This window comes from Hemiscyllium ocellatum, chromosome 28 (genome assembly GCF_020745735.1).
Source record: "Hemiscyllium ocellatum isolate sHemOce1 chromosome 28, sHemOce1.pat.X.cur, whole genome shotgun sequence".
Classification (NCBI taxonomy): domain Eukaryota; kingdom Metazoa; phylum Chordata; class Chondrichthyes; order Orectolobiformes; family Hemiscylliidae; genus Hemiscyllium; species Hemiscyllium ocellatum.
The window spans coordinates 8,529,075-8,552,843 of NC_083428.1; the positions used below are offsets into that span (position 1 = coordinate 8,529,075).

At 40.5% G+C, this 23,769-nt stretch overlaps 1 protein-coding gene across 1 annotated transcript in view; it reads right to left on the reverse strand.

The window, feature by feature from the left end:
• The window catches only part of gng7 (guanine nucleotide binding protein (G protein), gamma 7), a 173,539-nt gene that overhangs the window by 134,353 nt on the left and 15,417 nt on the right, over positions 1-23,769 (reverse strand). The gene's annotated exons all lie outside the window — the stretch shown is intronic.

Consider the following 23,769-nt stretch of genomic DNA (forward strand, 5'->3'; position numbering starts at 1 on the left):
TTAAGCTGGGATATAAAATATAGTGGATTTATGATACAAATAACTTATTACATCAATTTCTGATGGGGGGGGCTTCATATGGTGAACCTTTGCTGATAGCTGAAGGTGCTAATCCTCAAGAGGCAGCTTTGCTACAAGTGCTGGGCACAAACATTCCAGGTGTCTTTCTTCTAGGTTTGTTCATTTTGTAAGCATCGGTTACTGCAACACAGTGGTGAGCATTGCTCCAGCAAATATTTCTCCATCACCAGATATTTCTAGGTGTGATAAATTAATATATAGGTAGTCACACTCAAGTATCTTTGATGTCAAGCTTGGGCACCCCACTTGACGAGGCTCTCTTATCATACAGAATGATTTTTGTTTTCTCTTTGGAGGTGGGGGGGGGGGGGGGGGGGCGGGTGAGGGTGAGGAGGAGGGTGAAGTATATGGTAACTTGCAGGTGGTGATGGTGTTCCCATACACTGGATGCCTTTGTCCTTCTAGAGAATGGTCATGGAAGGTGCTGTCCAAGGAGCACTGGTACATTCCCACAATACATCTTGGAAATAGTATAGATCTTTAGTTTGGATGAAATGGTTGACTGGATGTTATTCAATGATTGATTCATGAATCAGTTGAAAAAGGTGATAGCTGCTTTCCAGATGTATGCATCAAGTTTTGCATCAAGAGGGATTGACTGTCACTATGGATCTAAGGTATTATTAGATTTGGGATCAGGACAGAGATACAATATCTTGTCCTGTAACACATATGTCTTAATACTTATAGGTCAGGGTAAACATAACAGGCAAGTGAAAAATGAATTTCACGTCCTTTTAGCTGACCAGCACCAGAAACACGGAGTAGTTCTCTGATCAAGACAAATCTTTTTATCTTTGCTTTCAGTCTTGATATTTTGTACAGATTGCCATCTGATCTGGTATGCCAGCAGACCCCTTCCATCTTTTCAGGAGACAAAAGGTCAAAAGTATGGAAATGCCAAACAGAGTTTGAGGGATTAGCACATCATCCTGCTTCACTCTTTACCGAGATCATCAGAAGTGGAACCAATCAAATTTCAGTGTAATTTGCTCCTTCCCTGTAGATATGGAAGGAGCAAATTAAACTAAAAAGTTTGCCAGCAATTTTTGGAAGTGCTACTCAGCTGATTTTGGTAAATCATTTGACCCCAAGGAAGGTTAAAGCATTACATCCTGATCCTTCTGCTTCTCTTGTAGCTGCAACCTACAGAAGATCATTTCCACAGTGAAATTGTTGGTATGGAAGTTGTACTACAGATTCAGTATTTTAATGACCACCCAAACCCAACTCTAATCCTTGTGGCAGAGGTAAAATACTTAATCTGTTTGGTGACCAAGTGTACTAGAAGTGCAGTACAACTGCACTTGTGAAATGAAGTTTTTTTTTGTTACAATCTCGTTATTTTTGTTTGCATACATCCTACATTAGCCACTTGTTGTAGGGACTACTTTCCAGAGATATTGATAAAAATTGTAGCAATACATGGGACTTTCCACACTTGAGCAGACAACTGGTGTGATGAAGATGATTCATGCAATCCGTATCTAGAAGTTACAAAGACAGCATCAAGCTGAGGAGATATGCGTCTCACAGGAGCTCCGTTGTTTATTTGATACTTCGATCAGTGAGGACTTAGATCTATTGGAGTTCAGAATGCGATGCTCATGTTGGTAATTTCAAGTGAATTATTTACAAATGGGGAAAGAAATAGCAGAGGCATTGAACAAGTTATGTCTGTATTCAGTATAAAGACAAGCTTCACAGCAGAGACAGGAAAGAATGTATAGAATATATACAGTCTCATGACAGTAGGTTGCATAGAACAAATTAATATTGAAGGAGGGGAAAGTATTGAAGACAAGGACAAATCCCCAGGTTCTGATTATCTACACCATGGGGTTCCTAAACAGAGTTAGTGGATGTGCTGGTTCTGATTTTCTAAAATTCCTTGGATTCAGGAATGGTCCATCAGTTTGCAACTTAACAAATGTTAGACCATATTAAAGACAAAAAAGGAGAGAGTAGACTACAGGCCAATTAGAGTTTATTAAAAGTTTTAATGCATCTAGAAAAGCATAGCATTAATTGAACAAATCCGTTTGGCTTTACTAAAAGAAAAATCTTCTGATGGAAGTTCCTGAGGATGTAACTGCTCAGAGAGTGTTATGATCGTAACTGATGACATTCCTGAACAAGTTAGATTCCAGGCAGAAATCTGGCTAGATTATCTATTTAAATTAACAAGGTGCTCTTTCACTGAAAGATAAATACACAATACCATGATTTGGTTATATTAAGTTTATTTTGCAAAAAAAAAGAATAAAAGCCATGTACATTATAATTTTGAAATACTTAAAAATGTATTATCTTATACCTCAGCAACAGCTCAACTTTACAGTACAGAGAGAATTCACCTATTATAGCTGAGGTTGGCCTTACCTTTGATCAGTGACACAACTAAGCTTAGAATCTCAACTTCAAATAACCCCTTCAGGGTTCTAAACCAACATTTCTAGACTAACTTCCAAAATTAAATTCTTACACTGAGGTAACCTGTTTCTGAACAGTTCTAAACTATTTCCTTTTAGGAGAAACTGTTTTACACATCTAATTTACAAACGTCTGAAATGAAAATAAAACTTGCCAAGATGCGAGCTTTTCCCCTTAGCAATAAACAAAGTTAATGCTCTTCAATCAGGTGGTACAGTGGCTGAGGCAGCAGTGCTAATGCCAGGGACCTAGGTTTGAATCCACACTTGTGTAGCTGTGTGGAGTTTGGACATTCATCCTCCGTGTGGGTTTCCTCCCACAGTTCAAAGATGTGCAGGTTAGATGGATCGGCCATGCTAAAATTGCCCAGTGTCCAGGGTGTACAGACTAGGTGGGTTAACCATGGGGAATGCAGGGTTACCGGATTAGGGTAGGGAGTGGATCTGGGCGAGATGTTCTTCTGGTCAGCGTGGACTTGATGTGCAGAATAGCCCGTTTCCACACTGCAGGAATTCTTTGATTGTTAAACATATGGTGAATAAAAAAATCTCCCAATGCAAACAAATTTCAAATATCAAAGCCAGGAAACCCCTCTGCATACTGGTTTTAAAAAGTGTCATTGCTCGAGAAAAAAATCAACATGTTAATCATTAAACCCCCTCCTAGACAGGCTAAAAGCTTCAAAATAATTTTTTTTTGGAAGAGACACTCCTTATATCACATTAATATTTGGATTTCCAAAAGGCATTTGGTAAGGTGTCACACAAAGGGGATTGTTGACCAGGTAAGGGCTCCTGGAGTTCAGATCAAGAAATTAGCATGCATAAAAGATTGATTAATGAAAAGAAAGCCAATAACCTTTACAAACAGGACATTTTCAAATGGTAAGCAGTGAATGGTGGTGTGCCACAAGGATCAGTAGAGGCCTCAGCTATTTACATTCTATATCAGTGACTTGAATATTTCTGTCTTCACCCAAACTTCTTATGATAAAAGAAAGAAGAGATTACAAAGTGATATAGACATGTTAATAAAATGAGAAGAATACTGTAAGAAAGTGGGAAGTTATGCATTCCATCCCAAGAACAAAAAAGCAGTGCTTTTGAAGTGAGCCTTGTAAATTGTTGGCATGCAAAAAGACATGGGTGCACTCAGAAGGAATGCAAAAAGTCACAGGTGCAGCAAGCAATTAGGAAGGGAAATGGCATGTTGGATTTGTTTGCAAGGGGTTATACAGGTCTTGCTGAAATTGGATGCAGATTTGGAGACGGGGTTTGCAAATTTAAGACGACAAGCATTGGAGACATGCAAGGACTTTATTTTTGTACTTTTTTAAAAAAATCTCTGCAGTAAAATTAGAACAAATGAGTTTTGAAACCCAGATTGACCAGGATGCCTGAAAGCTCTAAAGTAAGAAATTTGATAGGGTTCATTGGAATCTATGTGTGCAGCTGTGGATTGCGGTAACATGCAGATGAACGGGAGCAGAGAAGCTGTTTACGTGAGGTTGATTGGTGTGGACTGGAGACACAATGAAAAAAGATCCTCTGCCTGTCAATAATGGTGATTGGTTGTCAGGTGGCTAAAATCTTGGTCTGCAAACAAGACAGCAGCTTTGTCAGATCAAAAAAGAAACTGTCAGATCTGCAGCAACTGAAAACTCCTCTCTGCAGTAAGCTACTTTAAACCTGAAGAAAGCTAAGTGTTTCCTTCAAGAGCTTCAAATTGTGACTTTGACTTGTCAGGGACCTTTCGTAAGGGAAATATCCATCCTGTGCCAATGAAAGCACTCAAGAGAAGAGGGTCAAATCAGTAAAATGAGTCAACAGCTTATGAAGACAGACGATGGAACTTTTTTCCCCTCCAACTATGTTTTTTCTTTCCTTTTGTCTGTGCGCACTGGGTATGTAAGGGGAGTTTATAAAAGGTGTTGAGTTTTAATTTATAGACTTTACTTAATTTTATTTAATTGTTTGCCTGTAGCAAGAATGCGCTTAGCTGTAATAAAGAGAGATCGTGCCACGTTTAAAAAAAATCTGGTCTATACTTTCTATCAGACTCTGAAATTTAGTTTTAGGATTTTTGCATATTTCTTTTCAAAACTTCAGCTTTTGAGATTTCATTAAATCAGGACTGGTAGTAAACCGAGGTCTCACTAAATTGGCTTTTGGAAATGAGGAGGCTGTCATATGTCAAGGGACTGAGGAATTTAACTTTTTAATTCTCTGGAGTTTAGAAGAATGAGAAATCTCAATGAAACATTCAAGATTCTAAAAGGGCTTGAAAGTATAACAGATTGTTTTGAGTCCCCAACCAGTGGAAACTGTCAATGGTAGTTGGTTAACTCAGTTGGCTTGTGATGCAGAGGGATGCCACAGCATGGGTTCAACTCCTGCACTGTCTGAGTTTACCATATAGATCCTGCTTTCTCCACAACTCTTGCCTGAGGCATGATGACTCAGATTAAACCCAGCACCAGTACTCTTTCTCCAATGAGAAAGCAGCCCTATAGTCTGCTGCAATTATATATAAAAAAAGAGGAACATGATGTGGAGGTGCCGGTGTTGGACTGTGGTGGACAAAAAATTAAAATCACAACACCAGGTTATAATCCAACAGGTTTACTTGGAGCTGCATGCTTTTGGAATGCTGCTTTTTTGTCAGGTAGCTACTGGAGCGGGATCATAGGACACAGAATTAATGGTCCTATGATCCCGCTCCACTAGCTACCTGACAAAGAAGCAGTGCTCCAAAAGCATGCACCTCCAAGTAAACCCATTGGACTATCTTTTATAAATCAAAACCACCAGGTTAATGTCACTGGTCACAAGATAAGTGATGGAGATGAAAAGAAATTATTTTATTCAAAAGGATTGAGAATCTATGGTGCTATACTCTGGAAGGTTGTGGATGCTCCATTTTTGATTATATTTAAATGTGTGTATACATTGCATAATTGATTCCTAAAATCAATTAAAAGGACCTTGGGCAGCATTGCAGAACAGAGACAGCTAGGAGTTCAGGTACATAATTCTTTGCAGTTTGCATCACAGATAGGGTAGTTAAGCATTTAGTACACTTGCTTTTATTGTTCAGACCTCGGAGTACAGAAGTTGCAACGAAATGTTGAGGTTGTACAGGATGTTGGTGAATACTGTGTCCAGTTCTGGTTGTTTAGTTATAGGAAGGATGTTAAGCTGGAAAGGATTCAGAAGAGATTTACCAGGGTGTCGCCAGTAATGAAAAGGTTTGAATTAAGACAGGCTGGGAGCATAGGAAAGGTGGACGGCAGGTGTATTTTCCTTGGGTTGGGGATTTCAAGACTGTGGGGAGTGTATTTTGAAAGGAGAGAGGATTAAGATTTTTAAAAAGAGACATGAGGGGCTTTAATATATACACAAATGATTAGTGTGTGGAATGAACTTCCAGAGGAAGTGGTGGATGCGGGTATAGTTACAACGTTTAAAAGACATTTAGATAGGTATATAAGAAATATTGAGAGATATAGGCCAAGCACGGGCAGGTAGGACTAGTTTTGTTTGAATTATGGTCAGCATGGACTGTTTAGACTGAAGGGTCTGTATCCTTGCTGTATGGCTAACAAGAAACATTGAGAAATTGGCAGGAAAGTAGAGTTGAATACCGGTAGTATTAAATGATGGAGCAGGCTTAACAGGCCATCTGCTCTATGCCTGTGTTCTTCATCCCTTCATTTATAACTCAAACATCCATTGTCACATGGCAACTTGGAACCATTCTGCCAAGAAATTGTGTCTATTTGCTAGTATCTCCCATCAATGCTGCTTGCAGGTCAGGCGTGTTTTAGATGTTGAATTTTTGCTATGCATTGTGCAGACTTTGCTTTTTTTTTGGAATCTCAGATGCCATCTCAGTTGAAAAAGGTCTCAAACCAACCCATATTAGGAATTTAATTTTGACAAGATGATACCTTTAAAAGTATTCTTTTGTAGGATGCAAGTATTGCTGGCTTTATTGCCCATCCCTAATTGCCCTTGAGAAGGTGGTGCCAGTGAGATTCTTGACTTGTGGACAGGTTTTGGGAATCAGGAGCGCTACTTGGCAGTATTCCTAGCCTCTAACCTGCTCTTTTTAGGCAATATATTTATGTGGCAGATCCAGTTAATGAATATCTCAAGCATGTTGATAGTGGGGGAATTCAGTGATGGTAACCCCACTGAAGGTCAAGGACAATGATTAGATTGTTTCTTAATAGCAATAGTCATAGCCTGGCATTTGTGCAATGCAAATGTTACTAATCACAATTAATAGACAATTGAAGTTCTAGAGAGATGAAGCTCATCCACACTAGTATGGACATTTCCAAAAAATCCTTTAAATGATTACTACCCACTAGTGAGTATAAAGTATTGGTATTTGGCATCATTTGTACAAGAGATATGAAGCATGGCAGTCTGACATACCTGGAACAATGAAACACGTGTTACTTTTTCAGTAGCAGACAAGAAGTGTCAAACTGCACGCTATTTCTGTAGTTTCTCCAGCTGCTAATCACAACTTTAACTTTACCTCTTCCTGCAGTTCTTTGTATTTGCTCACTAGTCACTGAACTCAATCCAGAAACCCAGGCTAATGTTCTAGGGATTGGAGCTCAAATTCCATGATAGTGGATGGCGAAATTTGAATTTAAAAACATTGCCCAGTGAAAAAAAAAGTCACTTGATTGTCATAAAAATCCACCTGATTCACTATTGTCCTTTAGGGAAGGAAATCTGCTATCCTTACCTGGCCTATATCCAGCTCCAGTCCCACAGCAGTGTGGTTAATTAATTGTCACTGGGCACTTAGGAATGAGAAATAAATGCTGGCCTAGCCAGTGACACCCACATTCCATAAACTTAAAAATTCACTAAAAACACATAGGGTAAAAACTTTGACTTAAATTTTGCAAATGCACTTTTGAACTGAACTAATAAACATTGACATGTTTTGGGTTGATGATTTGCTCAACAATTTGCACATCACCTTTAAAAGTCTGTCTCTATCTGGGTGTAGTCTCCATCACTGGAGGAAAGTAGATCAGCCTAGCACAGCATTCCATTACCAAGTTTGGCTGACCACTAATTTCTATTGGGTATTTGACTTTCCTGAAAGACCCTTCTGCAATTGTAAGATCACTTGTTTAATAAAGATGTGATTAAACACTCCTCCTTTACTCCACTGGTGTCCTTGAGACCACATGCTGTTCCTCACCCCCTCCACTTTCAACCCAATGTTCTCAGCCCTGAATTCTTCTCTCCAAAATCTTCAACCATACCATCCAAGCACTGATTTCATCCACAGGGTTGATTCCAATCCCCATGATCCCATTCTCACCCAACTACTTACCATCTAACTTTTGTCTGGCCCCCAAAACTAACAGCTATTGTGAAGTCCCATATATTAACCTGATCCCCTCTTTTGAAACTCATCTGCAAAATATATGCGCCTTATTTCAAATAGCAGTCCATGCAAAATATAGAGCTGAAAATGTGTTGCTGGAAAAGCGCAGGTCAGGCAGCATCCAAGAAGCAGGAGAGTTGACATTTTGGGCATGAGCCCTTCTTCAGGACTCATGCCCGAAATGTCGACTCTCCTGCTCCTTGGACGCTGCCTGACCTGCTGCGCTTTTCCAGCAACACATTTTCAGCTCTGATCTCCAGCATCTGCAGTCCTCATTTTCTCCATGCAGAATATAGCCCTAGTTCCAAATTCTCTCCAAATTCCTTGAACACAAGGCCACTGCCATTACCTCCATCCTCTCAGAAACCAAGTAATTCATTCCAAATCAAATTTCTGTGCTTCTGCATCAACAGTAATATTTAAATATGACTGCTGCGCATTATCTACATAGAGGTGCCATCAGTCACAAATGAAGTCAGCTTCTATATTTATACTGACATCTGTACTGTCAGAAATCTAATAACTGGAAAAAACCCAAAGCTATAATTGTCTATCACAAATGCAATTTCTCTCAATCATCTAAACCTTGGGCTCAATGGTGAAATCTTTACTAACTGAAAAGTTGAGCTGCCAAACATGCATCCTCCCCATATTATTGTCACTTCTAAACTGAAGTGTTCTGGTACTCTGGACCAGTATCACATTCTACCACTTCCAAACTTCAGATCTTCACTTACTACCCAGGAATGCTGCAGATGTATTCTTCCAATGAAAGGAAAGGAAAGGACAATTCCTGTGAGGACAAAGGATTAAATCATGAACTTTTCTTGATTGTCAAGGTCAAGCAGTGATCCAAATTTTAAGAAATTGGATGAAAGGTTCCTTAATTGGAGAAATCTAGAGTAGGGGCAAAACTTTACATCAAGGCAGGCTACAGATACAGGATCACAAAATTAAAGTACCATTTGTTAATTTTGATATAAGGGATACAAAACAAATAGTGTCAAACTACTAATCAAACATTCTCAGCAAAACAAAAGAACTCACTCCGATTTAAAGAAAACTTGTATGCATTGGGTCCTCTTTCAAAACACCATCCAAAAAGATAACTGGTCACAAAATCATTTAACTGGTCATTTATCTGATCCTGTGTACGGAGCAGTCGGTTGCACCACTAGAATAGAATGAATTTAAGTTAACTGTGACCTGCCTAGAGATGCTCAATGTGACAAGGTGCAAATTTCACATTTAAAGTCCTTACTTCACTATAAACTTTGAGAGCGAAACAAGCTTAAAAGTACAAGATCATAAACTCAGGAAAAGAAAGATGTGTAAGTGTAAGCTTTAGCGCCTGTAACAATCATGCCATTTAAATCCATATCATAAAATTGTTCAGCACTTGCTACATTTTAAGCCATTACACGTTTTCTATTTTGCAATCTGTATTCAGATCAAATTTTACAAAGTCTGAAGTTACTCTAGATCACCAACTCTAACTAGAAATGTTTCAGAAAGTATTCACTCTTATCCAGTTTCTGGTACATAGCATGCAGCCACTGTCTTCTTACTGGACCTACCCCACTCAAGACAAAACAATTTAAACCCCATGTCAGTTAAGGTAACTATTTTCACAGAACTGTACAGCTGCACCAATGCTGATCTTAAATTAGAAGTGAAAGTTTAAATTAAAAGAAAATATATTCCAACTTGTATGTTATGGATGAGACCAGACCCCCCCCCCCAAAAACATCAAGGTAGCTCAGACCCTAAATTTTCTAGTTGTTTTAAGAAAGTATATAGTGGATATTCCAGGAGTAATGCAGCTGGCCCAACTGCTGAATTTTAAAAAGAGAACAATTTATTTGCAAGAACAAACAAAAGAGAACAGAATATAGAATAAACTATCCAAAAACCCAGTTTATGCCAATTTAATTACATTGCATTAAATCATGAACATATTTAAAATTAAATATACTGGTCCAAATTCCTGCAACAAGCCCCATGAAACACCCTTGGCAAAAAAAAGGTAAAAATCAAACATGGTCTTACAGGAGGGAAATGGCAGAGAGATTCAGCATGGAACACTTTCCATGTAGCTGTTTTTGACCAGCAGCCTCAAAAAAAACAACTGACTGCTTGCTAAACCAAACCAAAGAAAAGCTGGGCTGGAAGCACTGGCCAATCCCCTTTCATTGAACAAGTCTTTGTTTAAAATCTTCAAGATAATAAACCCAGACAATTGAATCTATGAGTTTACACCCCCTCAAAAACCACCAAGGACAACTTAACCTTGCTAGAGGAGCAGCAGGTCACACTTGATTCCTCTTATTTTCCTAACTGCATCCTATATAAAAGGAAAATCAATAATCTAACCTGAATCTTAACCTATTCAATACTGCCAAGCACTTGCCCTAACTTTAAAGTACAAAGGACTTCAAAGTTATAATGTCCATTTAAGTTTGCAATGGTCCTCTTTAATAAATGTAGGCTGCAATAAGAAGTTCGCTTAGTCATGACAGCTTGGCAATTCCAATGACTAAGCAGCCCAACACCATCCAGGATGAAGCTGTTGGTTGATTAGCACCCCATCCACCAAGAGACTTTCATCAGGGCTGAACTGTCGCAAGTCACCACTTGCCATTGCCTTTATACTCTGTCCTCCTGTTAAGTACATCCATCTGGTGGGAGTGGGAGTGGGAGGTCATCATCATCTGGTCCGTTCTGTGTGACTGCAGCATGGCAGAGTGCGGTTGATTCAATTATCCTCTGAAATGGCCTAGTAAGTCATTCAGTTGTATCATTACAAAGTCTCAAATGAATGAAACTAGGTGGACCACTTGGCATCAACCTGAAAAGACAAAATGTCAGAAACACCACTGTCAACCCTGCAAAGTCCTCCTCATTAACATCTGGAAGGTAATGTCAAAATTGGGTTAGCGTTCTCAAGCTTGTCAAACACAACTTGACAGTCATCGTCATAATCATATTCATCATCCCTGATGCCTTGTCACCACCCAGGAGGTGGTGGCATTGTGGCTTACAGTCAGGAGGAAGTTGCTCGGAGAGGCCTCGACATTAATTCTGGATCCCATGAAATATGAGCTTCAGGTTAAACATGGATAGGGAAATCCTGCTGGTTACCATGTACTGACCTCCCTCTGCTGATAGGTTAGTACTCCATATTGAACAACACTTGGGGAGGAAGCACCAAGGGTAGCAAGGGGAAAAAAAAACATACTCTGGATGGGTGATTTCAAAGTGTCCAAAAGTGGCTTGGCAATAGTGTTGATCAAGCTAGGCAGGTCTTAAAGAACATAGGACTGGGTCTTCAGCAGGTAGCAAGGGAACCATTATGGAGATCATACTTGATCTCTCTACAACTGTATCAGTAAGAGAGCATCACCACAGTATAATCCTTGGAGACCTTCATATTCAGGATAACCTCCTTCGTGTTGTGGCATTATCACCATGCTAAATGGGACAGACTTTTGAATAGATTTAGCAACTCAAGACTGGGCACCCATGGGAAGTGCTGTGGGCCATTAACAGAGGAGAAAATTGTACCCCAGCACAACGTACAACATGGTGGCCTGGCATATCTCCAAGACCATCAAGCCAAGGGATCAACCTTGATTGATCAGTGTATGCAGAAGAGCATACCAGAAACACCACTGGACATACCTGAAAGTTAAGTGATAACCTGGTAAAGCTACTAAAGAGAACTACTTGCTGCTTATGCTATGTGACATGCAAGTGATGGACAAAGCTAAGTCCTGCCATATCTAGTACTGAATGTTGTTAGTGGACACAAAACTCTTTCACAAAATATCCCCATCTTCAACAATGGAAGAACCCAGCACTCTAGTGCAAAAGACAAGACTGAAACAAACAAACAGTCACAGCAATCTTTATGCAGAAGAACCAAGTGGATGATCCATCACTGCCACCTTCAGTGGTCCCTAGCAGACAGATACCTTTCCCCAGCTAATGGAATTCACCCCACATGACACCAAGAAAACAGTTGGAAAATCTGGATACTGCAAAGACTATAGACCCCAGACAACATTCCGGCAATAGTGTTGAAGATTTACGGTTCAGATATTGTTGCTCGTCATCAAACTCTTCCAATACAGTTGCAACACTGGCTTCTACCTAACAATGTGGAAAATTACTCAGGTATGTCCATACACAAAAAGCAGGACAAATCCAATCTAGCCATTATCACCACTCCATCAGTCTACACTCAACTCAATCAATAAAATGCTGAAAGGCATCAGTGAGTGCAGTCACCTGCTCAGTGAAAAGATTAAAGAGTGGTGCTGGAAAAAACAGCATCCAAGGAACAGGGAAATCATTTTGGGCAGGAGCCCTTCATCAGGAAGGGGGTTGGAAGCTTGGGGTGGAGAGATAAATAGGTGGTGGGGCTGAGGAGAAGGTAGTTGAGTGCGCAATTGGTGGATGGAGGAAGGGGTAAAGGTGAGAGATCAGAGAGGAGGGTAGAGTGGATAGGTGGGAAGGAAGATTGACAGGTGGAACAGGTCTGAGGATGGTGCTGAGCTGGCAGGTTGGAACTGGAGTAAGGTGGTGGGAGGGGAAATGAGGAAACTGGTGAAAAAGTAGGAAAATGAGGAAGCTGCTCAGATGTTGCCGGACCTGCTGTGCTTTTCCATCACCACTCTAATCTTGACTCTAATCTCCAGCATCTGCAGTCCTCACTTTCACCTTTCACTTGCTCAGTGACACCCAGGTTGGGTTTTGGATTAGTGGTGCTGGAGGAGCACAGCAGTTCAGGCAGCATCCAAAGTGCAGCGAAATCGATGTTTCGGGCAAAAGCCCTTCATCAGGAATAAAAGGCAGTGAGCCTGAAGCATGGAGAGATAAGCTAGAGGAGGGTGAGGGGGGGAGGAGATGAAGGTGATAGGTCAGGGAGGAGAGGTGGAATGGATAGGTAGAAAAGGAGCAGACAGGTAGGACAAGTCTGGACAAGTCATGGGGACAGTTCTGAGCTGGAAGTTTGGAACTAGGGTGAGGTGGGGGAAGGGAAAATGAGGAAACCATTGAAGTCCACAAAGTTTCCTCATTTTCCCCTTCCCCCACCTCACCCTAGTTCCAAACTTCCAGCTCAGCACTGTCCCCATGACTTGTCCTACCTGTCTGCTCCTTTTCTACCTATCCACTCCACCTCTCCTCCCTGACCTATCACCTTCATCTCCTCCCCCACTCACCCATTGTACTCTATGCTACTTTCTCCCCACCCTCACCGTCCTCTAGCTTATCTCTCCACACTTCAGGCTCACTGCCTTTATTCCTGATGAAGGGCTTTTGCCCGAAACGTCGATTTCGCTGCTCGTTGGATGCTGCCTGAACTGCTGTGCTCTTCCAGTACCACTGATCCAGAATCTGGTTTCCAGCATCTGCAGCCATTGTTTTTACCAGTTTGTGTTTTGCCAGGGGCACTCTGTGCATCCTTGGTTCAAACATGGGCAAAAAGCAAATTCCAGAGATGAGAGAGAGTGACAGTCCTTGACATCAAGGAACCCTAGCAAAACTGGAATTTGTTAGCATCAGAGGACAAACTCACAGCTGATTAGGGTCATATCTATCACATAGCTCCAGGACATCTCTGCGTGTGTTCCTCAGGATAGTGTCTTAAGCCCAAGCATCTTCAGCTGCATCAGTAACTTTCTCTCCATCATAAGGTCAGAAGTGGTGATGTTCACTGGACTGCACAACGCTCAGCATCATTCACGATTCCTCAGCTATTGAAGCAGTCCATGTTCAAATGCAACAAGATCTGGACAAAATCCAGGTTGGGGTTGACAAGTAACTTTTGCTTTGGCGTGGTGCCAGTGACCATCTCCAATAACAGACAACTTAATTACTACCCCTTGACATTCAAATGGCGTTAGCATTAATGAATCTGCCACTACCAAGATCCTTAGTGTTACCATTAACCACAAACTCAACTGGACTCACCAAATGAATGCAATGGCTACAACAGCAAGTCAGAGGTTAGGTTTTGGTAACGCAAATAAGGACAAGACTAACACAATTAATGGTAAGGTCCTCAGTAGTGCTGTACACCTAGCGACACCTAGGAGTTCAGGTACTAGTTCTTTGAAGCTTATATCACAGGTAGACAGGGTGATTAAGGTGGTATTTAGAACGCTTGCAATTCATTGCTCAGACCATTGAATACATGACATTGGTGAGGTCTCTTCTGGAGTACTGTGTGCAGTTCTAGTTGACCCGTTATAGGATGCTATTAAACTGGAAAGAGTTCAGAAGAGATTTGCCAGGATGTGCCCAGGAATGGAGAGCGAGATAAAAATTAGATCGGCAAGCTGGGACTTTTTCCACTGGAGCATAGGAGATGGAGAGGAACTCTCTAGAGGTTTATAAAATCATGAGGGGTATAGATAAAAGTTGAATGAGAAATGGTCTTTTTCCTAGTGTGGAGAACTTCAAGACAGGGGATATATTTTTCAAGTGAAAAGAGAAAGATTATTTTTTAAAAAGAAAAAGGGCATGAAGGCATCTTTTTATTTAAAAAGAGAGTGGTTCATGGAGGTGCAACGAACTGTCAGAGGAAGTGGGAGATGCAGTTACATTTACAGGTCATTTGGATAAGCTAAAAGAATAGGAAAGGTTTGGAGAGACATGGGCCAAGCCTAGGCAGGTGTGAATAGTTGAATTTGGGAACATCGATGGTTGTGTGAAGGGTTTGGCGTGAAGGGTCTATTTCCATGCTGTATGACTATGACTCTGAAAATTCAGTCCATCAATCTATTAAACTGACACAGTTACATGCATATGCAACAAATTCAAATTAAGAGGGGTTAAGACACAGGGATATAGTTTACATGAACTTAAAATGTGCAGTGGCACATACATTTGAAATGAGCAAGACATAAGTCTTATGAACCATACAACTTGATGCACTAAACACCATATTGCCTATTGTCCATATACTAACTAGTGTTTGCAGGTTTTATTGTTGGAAATACTCACTTTAGTACCCAGACTTTGGTTATTATTTTTCCTCTATCACTTCTTTGAAGTGATACTAAGATAGCATATAAAAGTTTCAAACAGCAATTTATTTTTAAGAGAAATTTACATGTTTTCCTTTTAGAAATGTCCCCCTTGGGAAAACAAAGTTAGCACTGAACAATTTGAACTGAAAAGGACAGAACAACAACAAAAATTTTAGATGCATAAGTTTTTGCAGCATTACTAGAAAAATAAGTATTCCCATAAAGAACTCAAGGTTGGAGACAGGAGAACAACTCTGAAACTGGCGAGTTACTTCAATTTTTAGTTCAATCGTGTAACTTGTCCTTAGAGATTCAGAACAGAAATAATTTTCTGGGCAAAACAATCCTAAAACATCTAAAAACAGTGGAACAGAATTAGTTCAGGAATATATTTAGAAAGAAAATGGCTTTGAAAATGTTAGTTTCAAGAAACAATTCGTTCCAATAGATGGCGCTGTCATACAAAAAAAAGGGCAGACTTCAGTTTAGAAAATGATTGGTCTCAAAACCAAAACAATAGCGCCCCAGTCTGATGAATTGTAACATGGTAACACACAAAAAAGAGAAAAACGTCTACAAACATGACTTTGCTTTGACCTAGAGTTCACAGTTTCCAAATGATCTACAGACCAAAAACAGTTATACTCTAAATCAGTGTTCCCTGTAGGGCCTGCAACACAGATTCCCTATCTATGGCAAAGGTCCGAACATTTCAGATCCTGCAGATTAGAAAACAAACATCTCTATGCAGACTGTGTAAAAGAAGAAGAAGGAGTGTAGGAGTTTACACTATTTTAACAAAATTTGGATTGGAAAATCCAGACATTCACCAGGAAGCAAAGTAATTTTGAGAAAACACAATGTAGTTTTCTCTTGGTAGCTAATGCCAGAAATGATTCTCCAATTCAATTTCACTTTCATTTCTTTACTTGGTCCTTTAAGTACCAAAACTACCAGGGATGTTTAGGTTAGGTAGATTAGCCATAGGAAATGCAGGTTTACAGGGATAGGGTAGGGGGGTGAGTCAGGGTGAGATGCTCTTCAAAGTTGGTATGGATTTTAATGGACTGAATGGCCTGTTTCCACACCTGTAGAAATGTTATATGCCATTTTAAAATAAATTGCTCAAGGCTTATTTCACAGTTTGGATAGGCAGAGACTGGTGTCAAACCCATTGCATAATTTGACTATAAAAGTTCACTTTTATAATGTACAGATTTTCTCTCTCCTTGATGTCCACTTGGCTTCCACTCCATGCTTGATTAAAGATTTGAAATTAGATACTCTTTCCACAGAAAGAAAAAGAAACAAAGTGTCAGAGTGGAGACTAACACTACTCTATATTACTCTGAAGTTGTCAGAAGTGGAACTGTCAAACGTAAAGTGGAAAGTCTTTCTTGGACAGTCCTTCTGTGCTAAGTGTTGAATGCCTTAATACACAAAGGAAATGTATCCCCTGATCCCGCCCCAGCCGCAAGAAATGATCACATCCACAGTTCATCTGATAAGGAAGTTGCATTGTGCTTCTGGTGAACCTGATCTCCAAGTTTGAGTATTTTAAGTACAGTAGTCTTAACAAAACCTTCCTTGTGACATAAGTGAGCTACCTCTATGTTGTTACAACCCCCTCCAACATTTTTGTTCTTGAGCCAGGAAACCATTTTGGCAATTAAACATCTCCTGTGGAATGGAGACTACTTTTCAGTACTGTAGTAGATCACAGACGTGGCAACAAATGGGACTTTCCATACTTCAGCAGTTCCCCTGGAATTCCATTCTTATCAGGTGCCTCTGTTTTACAAACAAAAGGCTATGGCCTTCTCAAGTTCAAGTGATGAGAGTTTATTAACTTATTCAAAGGAAGCCAAGGGAAAGCATCGAGCATCTCATGTGCACAGCTTAGGTGATGCCTAGCACAACAGAACAAGCATTTTCTCAGTGAGCACATCACCATCAACTTCAGGGGGAGGAATCTGGTAATGGCAACTGCAAGCTTTGTTTAAAAATTACCTTACCGGAATAATCAGCAATTTAGTGAAAGCTAGATTTTTATTTTCTACCAACTTCTCAAAATTAAAAAAAAATCAGACTCCAAGGCCTCAAATCCTGACAAAACCCCCAAAAAAGGGACTTTCGCTCGTACTTCAAAGTTTTGCAAAAACTAGTGTATAAAATGAAGTGTTGTATCAATTAGGCGGAACAGCAAGCAGCATTCTAGTTTAATATATCTAGGTATTTCCATAGCACAGAATTTGACCTGTTACACAAATACAAAAATCCCACTTTTCTCCATGTTTAAATAAGGTTTAAAATAATTCACATCACGTTTGATGAGACGAGACAATTGAAGAGAATATTTTAAATAGACAATTAACTGAAGGTAGAACACATTTCAATGTTCCTTCCATAAAGAATGCCATTAACCCATCCTCGACACAGGTAGAAGGCATATCACTAAGGAAAACATAACATACAAAGAAGTTCTGAGACATGACAGAATTGTTAATTCCATTGTATTTAGCCAGACAATTACATGAAATGAGTATTTTTACAAAGGAAATGCACTCACTCAAATTACTTTTGCAGGGGGATATTTTTTTTTTAAAAACTGCCTAGGAGACAAAAATTGCTGGAAGAGTTCTGCAGGTCTGCTTTCATCTGTGGAGAGAAAGAGTTAAGGTCAAGTGTCACTTTCTCAGAAGTGATTTGGTTTCTAATTTACAGCAGCCACAGTTCTTTTGGTTTATATTTCCCAAGGAAAGTAGAAATTAGATTGTTACACTCAATGCATACATGCCTGCAAATGGAATGGAATAATAAGTTGTTTATACATAAAACAATCCATCAGTGGTGTGCAACACAGACCACAATTTTACACATCCAATTTATTGGGTGGAAAATCACATGCTGGGATAAAAGGAGGAAGCTATTCCACAAGGTTTATAGCCACAAATACTTAGTGAAAAGGGGAATACTGAAAACCAAAACAAAGGCTTATGACAGAAAATGACAGTCCGTAGGCAGTCCCAGCTGCATGCATTTACTTCTTATGCCACACAGAAGAAGAGGTCAGCATCTGGAATTCTGAACATTCATCATAAATCAAACTTGTAGTTTAGGTTCTTATGCTTTGGTCAAGATTCAAGAATACAAATGTGCTTCTGTACAAGGATATATGTTGTGGTTTTGTTCGCCGAGCTGGGAATTTGTGTTGCAGACGTTTCGTCCCCTGTCTAGGTGACATCCTCAGTGCTTAGGAGCCTCCGTGAAGCACTTCTGTGATGTTTCCTCCAGCATTTATAGTGGTTGGTCTCTGCTGCTTCCGGTTGCCAGTTCCAGCTGTCTGCTGCAGTGGCCGGGATATTGGGTCCAGGTTGATGTGCTTGTCGATTGAATCAATGGATGAGAGTCTTGCCTCTAGAAATTCCCTGACTGTTCTGTTTGGCTTGTCCGATAATAGTAGTGTTGTCCCAGTTGAACTCATGTTGCTTAGTCATCTGTGTGTGGGGCTAAGGATAGCTGGTCATGCAGTTTTGTGGCTAGTTGGCGTTCATGGACGCAGATCGTGAGCTGTCTTCCTGTTTGTCCTATGTAGTGTTTTGTGCAGTCCTTGCATGGGATTTTGTACACTACATTGGTTTTGCTCATGCTGGGTATCGGGTCCTTCGTTCTGGTGAGTTGTTGTCTGAGAGTGGCTGTTCGTTTGTGTGCTGTTATGAGTCCTAGTGGTCGCAGTAGTCTGGCTGTCAGTTCGGAAATGCTCTTGATGTATGGTAGCGTGGCTAGTCCTTTGGGTTGTGGCATGTCCTCATTCCGTTGTCTTTCCCTTAGGCATCCGTTGATGAAATTGTGGAAATATCCATTTTTGGCGAATACATTGTATAGGTGTTCTTCTTCCTCTTTTTGCAGTTCTGGTGTACTGCAGTGTGTTGTGACCCTTTTGAACAGTGTCTTGATGCAACTTCTTGTGTGTTGGGATGGTTGCTTTCGTAGTTCAGGAATTGGTCTGTGTATGTGGCTTTCCTGTATACCTCTGTGGTGAATTCTCCATTCGGTGTTCTCTGTACCATCACGTCTAGAGTGGGAGTTGGGTGAATCGGATTCCTGTGAGAGTGTGGCATTGATGATCCGGTGTGTGTTCTCTATTTCTGTGTTTTTAAATGATTACAAAAGGTATCATCCACATATCTGACCCAGAGTTTGGGTTGAATTTGCGGTAAGACTGTTTGTTCTAACCTTTGCATTACCACTTCTGCTATGAGTCCACAGATGGGTGAGCCGTTGATTTGTTCATATATTTGGTTGTTGAATGTGAAGCGTGTTGTGAGGCACAGGTCCAGTAGTTTGAGTATGCCGTCTTTGTTGATAGGTTCCCGGTCTTGTTGTCTGTTCTGTATGTCCAACAGGTTGGCTATTGTTTTGCTGGCTAGGGTTTTGTCGATAGAGGTGAACAGTGCCGTTACATCGAATGAGACCATAGACAAGGAAGACAATGTGTATATTTCTGATGATGTCCAAGAATTCCTGTGTTGACTGTATAGAGTATCTGGATCCACTGATCAGGTGTTTCAGTTTCTGCTGTAGTACTTTAGCCAGTTTGTGTGATGGTATCCCTGGTAGTGATACTATGGGTCTGAGTGGGATGTCGGATTTGTGCACTTTCGGTAGTCCATATAATCTGGGGTTGTTGCTTTCAGGTTTCATTCTCTGTAGGTTAAACCTGGTTCTCTGTCCATTTTTTTGTAGGTTCCTCAGTGTTTGTTTATCCTATTGATGAGCTGTGGGGTGGGGTCAAACTCCCTCTTTTGGTAGGTGTTGGTTTCTGTAAGTAGTTGCTGCACTTTTTGGATGTACTCTGCTTTGTCCACTCTTCTGTCAGTCCGTTGTTTCTGAGTGTGCATTCTAGTGTTGCTAGGAAGTCTGCTGTCTTGGCATTCCTGTGGTTGTAGTTGAGTCCCTTGGCCAGTATTGTTCTTTCCGTGTCTGTGAGTTGTCTGTGGGAGAGGTTTTTAACCCACGAGTGTGTTGTGGTGTCCTCTCTCTGTTGTGTTAGTTTGGCCATTTTTTCTTTTAGTGCCTTTTTTTGTGGTGTGTGGTCCTGTTCTATATGATGGCGATGGCCTGTTTTTTTTTCTTCATTTTTTTTCTCTTTTCTCAAGGAGGATAGTCCTTGCATGCGCACACACACTGATCCAGCTGGTGATGGCCTGTTCTATGGTCCGGATCCATTCCGGATTGTCAGTTCCAGCTGTCCGCTGCAGTGGCCAGATACAAATCACTATAAATGCCAGAGGAAACATCACAGAAGCGCTTCACGGGAGCCTCCCAAGCACTGAGGATGTCCCCTAGACAAAGGACGAAACGTCTGCAACACAAATTTCCCAGCTCGGCGAACAGAACCATAACAACGAGCACCCGAGCTACAAATCTTCTCCCAAACTTTGTACAAAGATTTATGTCTTAAGGACACTAGGCTCAGGGTACTCCAAATTAGCTTGGCAATTGTCGTGGTTATTTTGAAAGATAATACTTTGAGCTTAGTGAACAGAAACTTGGATCAAAGTAGCAAAACTACTTGGGCAGGTGACAATCATTCTAAAAACTTTTACTCAAAAATATATTGCAACCCCAAATTAACAACAAAAGATAGTTGAAGTTAACCGAAATATTCACTTTCCAACCAAATGTGCCCACATAAAGTAAACTTTCAAAACGGTGATCAAAGGAATAAAATAATCAAATTTTCATTTACTCACCCTAACCACCAAGACACAAAAAACAGTTCTTAAACTTGCATTAGGCTCAAACTCGGTACAATTATATTCAATATATTGTCAGACTGATTTAATCGTTGTGCAGGGTTTTTTTCCTCTCCCAACCCCCAAATAAAAAAAAACTTACTTCACTACAGCTTGGCAGTCAGTTTACTTTCCTTGGACTAAAAACATTGGAAATGTATAAGAGGCAAGAGGGTTCTATAATGTGGACACATTCTTTAATTTCTAGAAGGTAATTCATTAACACTGTATATTATGTCCACTAGTCTTAAACCAAATATTTTCAACAATTCCAGAATATTCTAATGACCAAACCCAACAGCAATCTAGCCAAATGAAATATTTAAATTGAAAGAAAGAAAGAAAGGAGCCAAATCAATCACAATATAGTCAGAATAAGGGTTTCATTTTCTCAACAACAGATAGTGGAGTTTACACTTGTATAAGCCATGGAATCAGTTTTGCAGTTAAAAAACTGAAGTTGAAGCATCAATAAGGAGAGTTGGAGCCAGTTAAAATAGGAGGGAAGAGTAGCTTCACAGTCAGGAGCAATGAGAAGATTTGAATTGTCAGTTAAATCAGCAACTGAAGGAGATCAGCTCAGGCAATTTGTACACATTAGTGCCTGCCTGTACAGTAGAACCTGGTCAATCATCCTGGTTATTCCAGTCATGGGCAAAGACCTTGCTCCACAAGGACCACTGCCCTATTCAGTATGCAACCCAACACAAAATTCACATCTAAAAATGTTTCACCCCCTCAGAATAGCGTTTGAAAACTGGGACAGCAGGACCCTCACTGACAATTCCAGCAACAGACTTGAATTGCTATCATGGCCAGAAAATTTTGGGATTATGACAGTGACTGCCTCAAATAAGAGACAGTAGGTGGGCCAGCTCAAAAAGAACAAAAGTCACACACACACTGCTGGAAGGGCAAATCCAACATCAGCACAAATTTTACAGGGTTGGTTTTGCCATTAAATAACTAGTAGACAAATTCAGGATGTTTGCATCACCTGTGCCACAACAGCTAATGAGTGTTAGACTGAAATAGGCGAGTTCAGTTCATCTCCATTAGCTGCAGGAAATTTACTGTCACCAGACTGAAGGTCAGCCTACTCAAAGATAGTGAGCATCGCCGGGTTGGCTGTGAACAGGAACCACAATGTTCACAGTTCCCGATGTGCCTTTAAACCCTGGTAAACAGAACTTGTAAGGAGGAGAGGTTTCTCTACTGGGAAATATTAAAACTAGTTGGAGCTACTGAAATGCAATCACAAGGCACCAATCAATAGGAAAGAAAAGATTTACAGAAAATTAATGGTAGATGTTGAATACAAAACCAGTGATCTAGAAGAAGAGATGATGGACAGATAAAATGGCAGAAATTCAACAGCTTGCAAACAGCCCCAACGTGCATGGATTCTTCAGCACAACCAACACCAACAACAGCCCAACCACACAAGGATCTATTCAGAGACAAGGATACTAGCATTCAGCATGTATTTGGAGAAATACTTAAAAGAATCTTCATTCAGTTCTAGTAATGGGTGCTCTTGACCACATTCACAGCATATTATATGCCACCATATAATCAGAAAAAGTAATGGAAGTCATCAACAGCATAATCAAGCAACACTTGCTTCGAAATTACCTGCTCACTGACACTCAGTTAAGTTCAATCAAGGCCACTTGCTCCTGGCCTCAATACTGCATTCATTCAAAATGGACAAAACAAAAAAGGAGCTGAATTCCAGTAGTGACCAGAAGTATGAGTTCCCTGAAGATCAAGGCAGATTTGGAGGACTGTGGCATCATGCAGGGGGCCTGGCTGATATTTTTGCATCATCATTAGCCATGGATGAGGTCCCGAAAGACTGGAGGGAAGTGAATATTGAAGCCCTTCTTGAATAAGGGCACAAAGAAAAACCTGCAAACTATAGACTAGTGAGCCTAATCTGTGTGGTAGACAAGTTACTTTACAAGATTCTGAGAGATAAGACTTACATGCATTCGGAATTTGGTTTGATTAGTAGTCATCGTGGCTTTGTACGTGTCAAATCTTAAGTAACCAGGAAGGTTGACAAGAGCAGGGCAGAAGATGTAGTCTATTTGGATTTCAGTAAGGTCTTTGATAAGAATTCACATGGTGGGCTGCTCTGGAAAGTTAGATTGTATGGAATCCAGGAGGAGCTGGCAAATTGGATACACAATTGGCTTGATGATAGGAAGCTGAGGGTAATAACAGAAGGATGCTTGTTGAACTGGAGGTCTGTGACTTGTGGAGCAGCTCGGGGATTGGTGCTGGGGCCATTGCTGTTTGTCATCTAGGTCAATGATTTGGATGAGAATCTACAAAGCATGGTTAGCAAGTTTGCAGATGACATAAAATAGGTAGTATAGTGGACAGGGAGAAAAGGCTATCTGAAATTGCAGCAGAATCTTTAGCAGTTGGGAAAGTGGGCCAAGAAATGGCAAATGGAGTTTAATATAAACAAGTATGAGGCCTTGCATTTTCAAAAGTCAATTCAAGGTAGGAGGGTTTCACAGTGAATGGTAGGGCCTTGGAGTTCAGGTGCACAGTTCTTTTAAAGTAGAGTCACAGGTAGACAGGGCAGCATATAAGGCTTTTGGCACACTGGCCTTCATCCATCAGGGCACTGAGTATAGAAGTTGGGAAGTTATATTGCAGTTATACAGGACATTGGTGAGGCTGCACTTGGAGTTTAGCATTCATTGTTGGTCATCTTGCTATAGGAAGGACTTTATTAAACTGGAAAGAGCACAGAAGAAATTTACAAAGATGTTGCCAAGACTCAATGATCTGAGTTATAGGGAGTGGTTGGACAAGCTAGGGAGGGAAGAGGTAATCTTAAAAGTGTAAAGATCATGAGAGGCATAGATAGGATGAACACACTCAGTTTCCCCCCCCCCCCCCCCCCCCCCCAGGGTTGGGGCAGCGAGGACTAGCGGGCATCAGTTTAAGATTGAAGGGAAAAAGAGGTTTTTTTTCCCCCC